The following is a 12,655-nucleotide window of genomic DNA, read 5'->3' as shown; positions in this document are numbered from 1 at the left end:
ATAACAATAGATGAAATTCATAAAGTACTTTCAGTTTTGCCAAATATTTTACATACATCTTCTCATGGAAGAAATGATTGAGGTGCAGCATTTTAAGAGAGTAGCTACAAGGTATTCAGAGGAGGGAGACTTGGACAATGAAGGGACTAAGTTTATACTATACCAGAATCATTTAAAGGAACTTGAAATGGTTAGTGTGCAAAAGAGAATATATAAAAAGACTTGTTCTGGGCACAAGTAGGTACAATTTGTAGAAGTGAAAGGGGAGGTAAAATTTTGTTCAAGGTAAGTTCAAACAATTGGAACTGTACATAAATGAGCTGCTAGGTAGTGCCCTAGAGGACAGAACATCAGGCCTGGAAAAAGGAGGACTCATCTTACCTACGTCAAAACTGACCTCAGATACTTCCTAGCTATATGACCCTGGGCAAGTCACTTCAGCCTGTTTGCCTTAGTTCCCTCATCTGTAAAATGAACTGGAGAAGGAAATGCAAACCACTCCAGAGTCTTTGCCAAGAAAACCCCAAATGGGGGTCATAAAGAGTAGAATATTTTGACTAAAACACAACTGAAAAACAACAAATGGAATGGCTGCTACTATTGTAGTAGTAAATTCCTATTACTGGAGTTGCTTAAGTAGAAGCTAGATGATCTCTTGTTAAGGATGTTGTGGAGAAAATTCATGAACTTATTATGAATTTGTATTAGAAGACCTCTGAGTCTTGACTTCCATTTCCTGCTTCCATACACATTTTTGAAAAGCTATCCTTTAAAAAGCATTTATTAAACACTTATTAGGTTCCAGACATTACACTAGAAACTGGGAATACAAAAACAGGAGTGAAACTGTTACTGTCTCAGAATTTTTTACAATCTAGTTTGGGAATGCAACATGTACTTAGAAATATATACAAAATGGATACAAAGTGATTTGGAAGAGGGGGATGGAAAGGACTGGCAATTGGAGTTCTGCTCAGGATTGAGCTAAACCTTGAAGGAAACTAAAGCTTTTGAGGGAAGGTGATGAGAAGGGAGTGAATTTCAGGCACATGGGACAGTCAGTATGAAAGGATGGAGACAGATGATGGAATGTTGCCCATGAAACCAGCTTGACTGAATTGTGGATATGTGCATGGAGGGCAATAAAGTATAAAAATAAGACAGGAAAGATATATTGGATACAGGTTATGAAGGATTTTAAATACCAAGGAGTTTCTATTGGATCCTGAGTAACAGGAGTTCAATGGAGTTTATTAAGTATATAGTTACATGGTCAAATTGTGCTTTAGAAAAATCTAGGTAGCTGTAGAATGGAGCAGAGAGAAACTGGAAGCAGGGAGACCAATTAAGAGGCTTGTGCAATTATCTAGGTGAGAGGTGATAAGGGCTTGAGATAAAATGGTGATTGTGTGAGTAGAGAGAAAGAGGGATGATTGCCAGAGATGATATATGGTGATAAGCATACAATCTAGCAACTGAATTGGATAGTGAGGAGAGCAAAGTGAAGAGTTAAGGATGTTGCCAAGATTGCAAACACCAGTGATTCAAGGGATTATAGAAAAAAAAGGAAATCAAGGAAAAGGGATGATTGAAGGAAGGAAGGAGAGCAAGGGAATAAGTTTTGGAGATGTTGAATTTGGGATGTCTATGAGATAACTAGTTTGAAATATTCAGTAGGAAGTTTGTGATATGGGATTGGAACTCAAGAGTAAAACTAGGGATAGATATATAGATCTGTTAGATACAGAAGTCCACATAATGATGAGAATTAAATTAAACTCATGGGAACCAATGAAGTCACAAAGCAAGAGAATGTAAAGAGAATAAAGGACAAAGTTCTGGAATATATCCACAGTTAAAGGCCATGATATGAATAGTTAATTAGCAATAAAAAAAAGGATTGGTCATATAAGTGGAAGAATAACCAAAAGAGAACAAAAATACAGAGAGGAGAAAGTATCTAGGAGGAAAGGATGGGATCAATAATGTCAATGCTACAGAGAGGTCAAGGAGGATATGGCCTGAGAAAAGGTCATAGGATTTGTCAATTAGAAGTCATTGGGAACTTTGAAGAAAGCAATTTCAGTTGACAAGTGATGAGTTAAGACAAATTGCAAAGAACTGAGAAACAGAAAAAAAAGAATGGAAGTATAAGAACAAATATAGACAGCTTTTGCTAGAAATTTCCCTTGAAAGTGAAAGAAAGATAGCTTGAGGGGGTGGTAGGGTTTAATAAATTATCTTTTCCCCAAATTAAGAAAAATATGTTCAATTTTTCGGCAGCAGGGAAGGAAAAAGAATATAAGGAGAAATTGAATATTAGAGGGGTGGGGAATGATGAAGATTTGTGAAGGGATTGGCCATCAATAGGTCCTAGGCCAAGCTTCATTTGGTCACTGTGTCCTGATTGACTCAGATTGAATGTAAATAGCAGTCATTTCTGCTTTGGCCAGAAACCTTGGGCATCTTCCCCTTTCAGCTTTATTTATTTAGCTTTTTTTGGACTAATTGAAAGAGGAGATTATTTGCCTCAGTTACTACCTAGCCTTAATCATTGAATGGATGCAGACTCAGTGAAAGTGAGACATGTGGAAGACTTTAGCTTAAAAAGGCCAAGGACTTCCCATCCAAGGCCATCTCCTGTCATCTTGTTTTATATCTGGCTACTGGACCCAGATGGCTCTGGAGGGGAAAGTGAGTCAGGTGACCTTGCACAGCACTCCCTCACTTAAATCCAATTCACTTGCATATCATGGCATAATCTGCCTGATGCCATGGAACTTTTTGAGAATAAAGGACAAAGATGGGATCAGAACATAAGACTCTTGACATTCAATACTCTGCATTAGATTACCACTCTACACGCTTCCTACCCAAGTCTGAGCAAAACTTCAGAAAGAATAAAAATATTTGGAGCTATCAATCAGCAAAACAGAGTCCAGTCAATCAGCAAACATTGATTGAACACTTATTATGTACAAAGCATAAGAGCAGAATTATCATAGAATCTTCATTGAAAGGGATCTCAATCTAATCAATACCTAATGGAAAAATTCCATTTCCTTTTTATTTTGATTCTTCTTTCTTAACATGACTAATGTGGAATCAGATTGTTTGCTGTCTTTGAGAGGGGGCAGAGAAGGGAGAAGAAGAAGAAAAAATTGCAACTCAAAATCTTATAAAACTGAATGTTGAAAACCACATGTAATTAGAAAAAAATAAAATACTATTACATAGGGAGAAATATTCTTTCCAGCATTCCTGACAAGTGGCCATCTACCCTTTACTTGAAGATTTCTAATGAGGAGAAACTCATCACATCCCAAGACAATCCATTCCATTTTGGGATAACTCTTTTTGTCATGAAATTTTCCTTGCATCAAACCTAAATCTGCCTCTTTAAAATAGCCATTATTCATAGTCTTGCTCTGTGGGAACAAACAGACCAATATTACCTTTTTTGTATGATACCCTTCAAATACTCCATTCTGTCTTTGCCTCTGTCAAATTCCAACTCCTTCTCTTTCTTCTTGGGCCATACATTGTCAAGAATAGGGATTGCTAGGGAATAGCTGACCATAGATCTATTTCCCCATCTTATAGATTCTTTAGCAACACTTGGCCCGGATAAGATGGTTTGTAATCCACATCGACTTGCCAGGTAACTGACTGTGTTCTTTGATAGCTGAGCTACTACCTCCCAGGATGGGATGCAGGTCAGGAGGGGGGGGTCTGTTCCTACCATGCAGGGTTTTGTTGTGCTCATCAGTTTGTTTCCTTAAAAAGCTGCTGGCACTGGTTCTCATCACTCAAGAGTGAGGTAATTGGCTTGTTAGAATTCTCCTCCACCCGCTGCCGAGAAGAGGAGATGTGAGAGGGCCCAATCCCAGGCAGAGAAATAAGTCTCTCACATATGCTTTTGAAATCATCCTGCATCTGCTTGCCTGACTGAAAAGCACATCAGGTAGTTTGGTCATGGCAGATGAAACATGAAAATGCAGGCAAGAATTGGGGCCTGACCACTGGCTCCCAGCAAGGAAAGGTGGCTGGTCATAATGATCTCACATCATAGAAAGCCCAGCCTAGGAGTGCCCTTGTTGTGAGCACTGTATCCCTATAAAAGGGTCCCTGATCTGATTACTGGCTTGCTTCTGGATTCCTTCCAAGATGCCATCGACAGCTCTGTTACATCCAGAGCGGGAATAAGATCCAGTTGCTGGTAAGTAATACAAAAGGGTACCCTGCCACTCTGGCTCTCCAGGAGGTGGCTCCACCTCGACATCCTCCTAATTCCCAAAACCAACAATATACCGCGTCCAAAATGAAGCCCATGTATGGACCTCTCTCCAAAACCTCCTCCTCTTCTTTGATGTATCACTGTCCATCTACTTTCTCTACCTCAAAACCTTTGACTCTTTCTTCTTCCTCCCACTGAGGATGCACTGAAGAGGACCAAAGTCTGTCACTTCTGCCTCCTTAATCTCTCTCCCATTCTTCCCTTTCTCTATACCCTCCTGCAGATAGAATAGGCATGTATTCTACCACCCACTTGGCCCAGTGTAATAGTTCCCTCTTCCTCCCACCTCCACTCTTTTCTATCAATGCCAGGTTAATCTCCCTCTTATGTGCATATCTGGCTGTGTTAGCATTTTGCTCAAAAATCTTTAATGGTTCCCTACTGCTTTAGCTCATGCTACTTCCCTAAGCTTGGAATGCCTTCTTCCTACTTTTCCACCTGCTGAAATTCTACCCATTCTTTAAAACCCAAATCCAAATTCATCTTTTCTAGAAAGCCACCCTGAGCTTACAATGAGCATTTCTCAGAACTCATGTAGCACTTTGCAACTAACCAACAAACTTCTTGCTATTATCTTTTATTACAGATACTTAGGTATTTGTCAAATCTTTTCACTAGACAATAAGCTTCATGTGACCAGGAATTGTCTTATCTAAATCTCGTTCTCCCTTCAGGGCTTAGCTTAGTGTTCTTTATGCAGTCAGTGCCTAATAAATGTTTGTTGAAGTGAAGTGGTAACCCTGGAGAAGAGGAGAAGAGATATGTACCTCAAGGACTATGAGAGAAATGTTCCCCAAAGACCAAGGAAAAAGATGTGGAAATAGAGAGTGTTAAATGAAGCCAGTTGTGGCTCCTTCCCTTAGCCATGCCAGCTGTTTCTTCTTCAGCTGACAGGGCAATGGCAAATTTCTGCTTTTGCAGGGAAAAAGCAATTCTGAATGGGTCATTTCTTGAAAAATTTTAAGTTTATTTCCAGATGGAAAGATTTTGCAGGCTATGTTGGGGTTTTTTGGTGGGTGGAGAGGGAAAAGGACAGAGGTGGATGGAGTCAATATCCATGATGTAAAGGTTCAGGAATGATTCCCTAAATTGTCATTGTCAATTTAAATCTGGGGGCAGCTTGGTGGCACAATGGATAGAGCACTGACCCTGGAGTCAAGATGACCTGAGTTTAAATCTAACATTAGACACTTTCTAGCAGTGTAACATTGGGCAAGTTACTTCACCAAGATGGAAGGAAGAAAATTTAAATTTGTATTCCTCACAGCTTCTCATGGCTTTCTCCACTAAATTACCTCATTATTTCCATCTACCCCCAACTTTCAGAATTCTTCAACTAAGGGTTTTTTTTTTTTGCTCATCATTCCTAGGATGGTTTGGTTTGGTTTGGTAATCAAACCACAAGCTTCCCCTTATACCTTCATCCCCAGGGTCTTCTGCAGGTAGTACACCTGCTATTCCCATTTCCTACCTTCCTGCCAGATTCCCTTGCCCACATCTCTGCCTCTTCCTACATACTTCCCAGGACATGGGTTTGGACCTTGAAAGAGAACCTGGAAGAATCTAATTATATGCTTACCTCAATGGATTTTTGAGCAATCTCTGATATGCTACTTCTACTCATTCTTCAGAGGTTAGGATATTCCCATCTCCTCAAACTCTGTTTTTCCTAGTGATTCTGAACACCTGACTACCAGCATACAAAACCTATTCCCTAACTGTCCATTCCCTTACTCTCATTCTCCTCTCAATCCCACCCCTCCAGTATCCTATTCCTATGATGTCCCATCCCTTCTATTGGGCTCTCTGGAATTCCTGCTCCATCATTAACAAGCTTTCTTTCATTCTAAACATTTTCCTTTTTCACTTTTCCCATCTTTTGGCATACCCTGAGACCAGGCTCCATCCTGATGACATTACATCACACCCTTTCCATATTGATGGCATGTTTTCTCATCTTCTCCATCTCCTCAATCCCTGACTCAATGGTAATGACGTGGAAGTTAGAACACTCTTTGCTGCCAACTAATAGTTTTAAAACCACCTTCTATGACCATCACTCAGCAACTTCTTTTCCTTTGAGGGTCATTCAATCTAAATTAATCACACAATCCTGAATCCAGCAGCTATCTAGCAACTCCCAGAACATTTTCTTTCCTGAATGTGGTCAATGCATGACTCTCAGTCTTCCTCCCTGTCCCAATTCCTATCCTCATACTAGGGGACTGCAATACAGATTTTGGTGCTCCCTCAAATACTTTAACTTCATACTTCATACATACTTCAACAATCAGCTCTTCCACTCTACCTCAAACACACACATAGGTCATACCCTTGACTTTGTCATCATCCATCATATTCTACTTATATTTTCAAGAACTCTGAAATTTCTTTTTCTGATCATAATATTTCATCATTTCACCCTTTTCTCTGCCTTATGACTCTCTAACAGTGTTCTTAATCCTCCCTGTGACTTCTGTTCTATCTACCACTGTTTTATTTTGTTTCATTTCCAGATCATTACCATTTCCCTGACTACATTGCCCTTCCATCTCTCCTTGCTGAAGCCAGTTCAGCTCTACCCTTGATCACATCCTGACAAATCCACCATCTACTTCCTTGGGTCCTATTCTCATGCCTCTGAACAGAGAGAAAAAAAGTCATGAAACCTTGCTGATTTAATCCACTAAAAATTTATCATACACAACTTCAACTGAATCCACACTATAGCAAGACAATCCTTTTATACTTCCTTAATTGATTTGCTGTCCCACTCACCACCGTGGCTATTCTAAAGCTTTTTATTCCTCCTCAACTCCTGTCTATTGAGGACCTCACCTTATACTTCATTAAAAATGGAGACTGTTTACCAAGTCCTTCCTTTTCTCCCCTTCTCCTTATCTCACATCACTCTAATAGGTTCCTCAATATCTTTTCATTCATCTTGTTTCACATGAAGAGGTGATCTTTCTCCTTGTCAAGGCAAAACTCTACAATATGTACTCTTCATCTCATCTTCTCCTATTTTGTCCAGCAGATTTCCCCCACTGTTATCTTTACTCTCTAATTTTTCCTTTTTCACCATCTATTGGTTCCTTTTCTACTGCCTATAAACACGAACATACTTCCCATCTTTAAAAAAAAGACCACCACTTAAGTCAAGAATTTCAAGGGAATTAATGAAAAAAATCAAATGAAGGCAGCCTGGCTGTACCTGATCTAAAACTATATTATAAAGCAGCGGTCACCAAACCATTTGATATTGGCTAAGAAATAGACTAGTTGATCAGTGGAATAGGTTAGGTTCACAAGACAAAATAGTCAATAACTATAGCAATCTAGTGTTTGACAAACCCAAACATCCTAACTTTAAGTATTCACTATTTGACAAAAACTGCTGGGAAAATTGAAAATTGATATGCAGAAACTAGGCATAGACCCACACAATACTATATACCAATATAAGATCAAAATGGGTTCATTATTTAGGCATAAAGAACGAGATTACAAATGAATTAGAAGAACACAGGATAATTTACCTCTTAGACTTGTAGAGGAGGAAGGAATTTGTGACCAAAGAAGAACTAAAGAATCATTATTGATCACAAAATAAAAAATTTTGATTATATCAAGTTAAAAAGTTTTTATACAAACAAAACTAATGCAGACAAGATTAGAATGGAATTTAAAAATGGGAAAACATTTTTACAGTTAATGTTTCTGATGAAGGCCTCATTTCCAAAATATATAGAGAATTGACTCAATTTATAAGAAATCAAGCCATTCTCCAATTGATAAATGGTCAAAAGATATGAACAGACAATTTTCAGATGACGAAATTGAAACTATTTCTACTCATACAAAAGGGTGTTCCAAATCACTATTGATCACAGAAATGCAAATTAAGACAACTCTGAGATACCACTAGACATCTATCAGATTGGCCAAGATAACAGGAAAAGATAATGATGAATGTTGGAGGGGATGCAGGAAAACTGGGACACTGATGTATTATTGGTGGAGTTGTGAATGGATCCAACCATTCTGGAGAGCAATTTGGAACTATGCTTAAAGAGTTATCAAACTGTGCATACCCTTTGATTCAGCAGTGTTACTACTGGGCTTGTATCCCAAAGAGATCTCAAAGAAGGGAAAAGGACCTGTATGTGCCAAAATGTTTGTGGCAGCCCTCTTTGTGGTGGCTAGAAACTGGAAATTGAATGGATGTCCATCAATTGGAGAATGGCTGAGTAAATTGTGATATATGAATATTATGGAATATTATTGTTCTGTAAGAAATGACCACAGCATGATTCCAGAGAGTCCTGGAGAGACTTACATGAACTGATGCTGAGTGAAATGAGCAGAACCAGGAGAGCATTATATACCTCAACAATGATACTGTATGAGGATGTATTCTGATGGAAGTGGATTTCTTTGACAAAGAGATCTGACTCAGTTCCAACTGATCAATGATGGACAGAAGCAGGCCCTCTTGCTAACCCAGTGAGAGTTGTATAAACATAGTCTTAAATGCCTCTAATTACTCATAAGTTATTTGATTCTTCAATGAAGGATTCAAATTTTTTTAAATGAAAAACATCTTTAATATTCTTAGAATTTGTGATTCTATTGAAGGACTTGGTCCCATCACTGACTTTGCAATGAAATCCCTTCATGCCTTAATAGAAGGTTCTAGTGAGCTGCTGTGGCTGACAAAATTAATCTCCATGTAGACCACTTCCTGCTGCTGAGCATCTCCAAAGTGAACAAAACTGGTTTTTTCTTTAGGTAACAGATTTGGGTCTATATGGGAGACTTTTCTGCTTTGTTAGAACCTGCTGGCACAGCCTTTAAGGATCCAGGTTTACTACCATCCCAATAAGAGACATGATCATAAGAAATAGCTTGTTTTTTTCACAATTTCAACAATTCATTAGGAATTCTCATGTTTTACTAGACATGTACAAAAGAATCAAAAGGGTTTTTTGATGTTTTTTAAAAGCCTCCCAATTAAAAAGATCTACCTTGACAGTGGAAGATGAGTGTGGTAGAAAGAACTTTGGACAAAAGAATCAGAAGTCATATATTTAACCCAAAAATTCTTAACCTGGTCCTCATAGATTGCTTTCTCCTATCCCAATTCTCCCCACCACCACCCCCAGTTCCATAAATAAGTTTAAGTGACCGTAAGTGGGGGAGAAATTACATCTTTATTTTTCTTCAGCTTTGGTTTCCTTAGTAATCCTATGTATTTTTTAAATGAATTTAAAAGCATTATTCTGAGAAGGGATAAATAGCTTCATTAGACTTTTAAAGGGATCTGGAACACAATAAAGGTTCAGAACCCTACTCTAACGCTACTAGGTGGGTGGCCATGGGCTGGCTGTTATTTTTCTCAGTTCACCTCGTTCATGAGACCAATGTTATTTGCACACAGGATTATCACAAGAAAGTATTCTGTGCCATATAATGTGCTATCAAAATGGATTTTGTTGTCTCCTGAGACATATTTGAAGTGTGGTCTTAACTGGAGGGGAAGATCAAAGTCTTTCTCAAACCCGACTCTATATTTGTGGTACAAAAAAGCAAAGCAAACCAAACAGAAACAAGAACGCTCTCCCCTCATCTTTAAAAATCACTGAAGGCCCTTTCAAAAGTATTCAAAGCAGGGCGACTTAGGCATCCCTTCCTACCAAGGCCTAATTCCGTTGCTCAGCCCAGCAGCCCTGCTGACTAAACCACCCTTTGAATAAAAGCTACAAGATACAAATAAATAAATGACACTTCCTGCAAAGCCTGTTTTTATGGGAGAATTTTCAATCACAAGCAGGCTGTTGATCTAACAGGCCTGAAAAGTCACATTAGTCAACAATATTGATGGTGTGCCTGTTGGATGCAGAGGATTGGACTCTGCAATATGGGTTCATGCTTCACCTGGGTCAACACAAGGATGCTTCACTTCAAGTCGTAAGTCAAGGATTGTCTGCTCAGATTCTGCTGAGTTACTCATTATGCAATGGATTAAACCCATCCCCGTCCCATCCCCTTCCTCTGAATTTCTGCCCTGGTTTCAGTCTCATTACTGATGACCAGCTTTCAGGGAGAAAAGATAGACACTACATGGTCTCCCTTGGCAATCCCATCTACTATTAAATGATACATCACGGATGGCTCTTAAATTTGCATCACTAGCTCTGATCTCTCTCCTGAGCTGGTGGCTGTCAGAGCTAAGATGAAGGGGTAAGGCTAGATCACTCTCAGTCCCTTTGTTTCTCTAAGTCCGATTAGCCAATGATCTCAAACTGCCTGCAGGCCGACTCTAATTAGATGCTCACTGGCCAGTCCAAAGACATGGTATTGGAACCAGGACTTCCTACCTTAAGTCCAAAGCTCTTTCTGCTACCACATCCTGTCAAACCCTGCCCTCTCTCATAGTTCTTTTTAATTAGGAAGTTTCCTCCCACATTTGCTACTCCTTCTGACCTGACTATTTATTTCTGTCAAGCCTTTCACCATTAATTGAGTCTCCCATCTTTACTATCTTTGATTCTTTCCTCTCTATCACTTTCTAGATCTGATCAATCACCAGGCTTCATTGATTGTCCTCTGAAATATCTCTTTTCTTTCCTCTCTTCTTTTCATTCTCACTGCCATAGTCCTATTACAGGTCCTTATTACCAATTGCCTGGACTATTATAATCACCCTCTGAATGGTTTTTGCCATTACCAGTCTCTGTTCCCTCCTAAGTATAACTTGCATATGGGATACCAGTTAGTTTCCTTATACACAGTTTTTGCTCAAAACCTGTTGTTCCTGGCACTACTCTATCTTCCCACCCTCATCTCACACAGTTCCCCTCCGAAGTACTCAACACAGGCTACACATTACTCACTATTTTTCACCATCTTGACTGTGCTCTCCATCTTCCTTACCTTTTCTCACATCATTCCTGGATATTTTTTCCATCTGTGACTATTAAAACATTTCTCATCCTTTACATTCAAATGCCTACTTCTACCTGAAGTATTCCTTGATTTGCCCGGGTCAGAAAGGATCCTTTCTTCCTCAGACAAATCAAGTCAAAATCCATTTGCTAAGAGTTTACAATATACCCAGAATTACCTTTAAGCATGGAAAGAAAATGAAAGGCAAAAATAGCCCCTTTTCTCAAGGAGATCACACTCTAATGAAAGGAAAGCAACATGTAAACAACCATGTATATGCTACAGATAAATATATATACACACACACATATATAAAGTATATATATGTATATATACATACCCATATATGGTACTATATCATGTATATTATATGTGTGTATACATATGCATATACATGTATATTATATTTTATATTACCTCCACTTTTCTATATGTGTCTATATACATACATATATATAATTATACAAGCTTACATACATACATATATGCCCACCCATTATGTGTCAAGCATTATGCTAACTATTGGGGCTACAAAAAGATGCAAAAGATGTTCCCTATTCTCAAGGAGCTTAAAATCTAGAGACAACAAACAAATACTTACAAAGCAAGCTAATAAGATAAATAAGAAATAATTAAAACATTGAGTTTAGCATAGAGAAATAGAAAAATATCACAATCCTTCCCTCAAGGACTTTCTATTTTACTGGAAGAAATACAACATATTTACAGAGAAGTAGCAAATAAATTTAAAAAAGGAAGCACTAACAACTGAGGGGTGAGGATGAAAATCAATCAATTGCTCAATCATCAATAAATATTTATTATGTACTTATTTACTGTGTGACAAACACTGTATTAAATGTTGGGAATTCCAAGAAAGGCAAAAGCCAGTCCATGACTAGAAAATCATGAAAGGTATCTATGAAAGAGTAGCACTTAAGCCATATTTTGAAGGAAGGTGGGTATTTTAAGAGGCAGAGGAAGGAACAAGTTCATTCCACATACAACTTTGGACTAAAAGAATCAGAAGTCATGTATTTAACACAAAAATTCTTAACCTGGTCTTCACAGGGCACTTTGCACCATACTTGGCACATAGTAAACATTAAATAAATATTTATTGGATTGAATTGTATAGAAGTACAAAGGGAGTATACAGAGTAGAGTGTATGGGAAACACTTAGCTGTCCAGTTTGAATAAAATAGCAACAAGATGGGATGAGCATGGAGTCAAAGGCCTGGATTCAAGTCTAGTCTCAGCTGAGTGACTTGGTAATATAACTTAATCGCTGTTTACCTCAGTTTCATCATCTATAAAGCGGGACAATGACAGGATCTGCCTGGCAGGATTGTTGGGAGCTAATAATTGCAAAGCAGTTTAGCAGAGTACCTGAGACATAGTGGATGTTT

General features: G+C 38.4%; 1 protein-coding gene across 2 annotated transcripts in view; it reads right to left on the bottom strand.

Moving 5' to 3' along the window:
* The window catches only part of KCNN3 (potassium calcium-activated channel subfamily N member 3), a 299,637-nt gene that overhangs the window by 120,559 nt on the left and 166,423 nt on the right, over window positions 1-12,655 (bottom strand). The window contains exon 1 of one of the 2 annotated variants that reach the window (XM_051993927.1): window positions 3,456-3,974. The exons of the other annotated variant lie outside the window; for it this stretch is intronic. The gene's annotated coding sequence lies outside the window, so the exon portion shown is untranslated. Of the gene's footprint in view, window positions 1-3,455; window positions 3,975-12,655 lie in introns of those variants that run through there. 2 annotated transcript variants of the gene reach the window in all.

This window comes from Antechinus flavipes, chromosome 4, assembly GCF_016432865.1.
Source record: "Antechinus flavipes isolate AdamAnt ecotype Samford, QLD, Australia chromosome 4, AdamAnt_v2, whole genome shotgun sequence".
NCBI lineage: Eukaryota > Metazoa > Chordata > Mammalia > Dasyuromorphia > Dasyuridae > Antechinus > Antechinus flavipes.
Note: the sequence above shows the minus strand (reverse complement) of the source record. Positions and strands in the feature narration are given on the sequence as shown.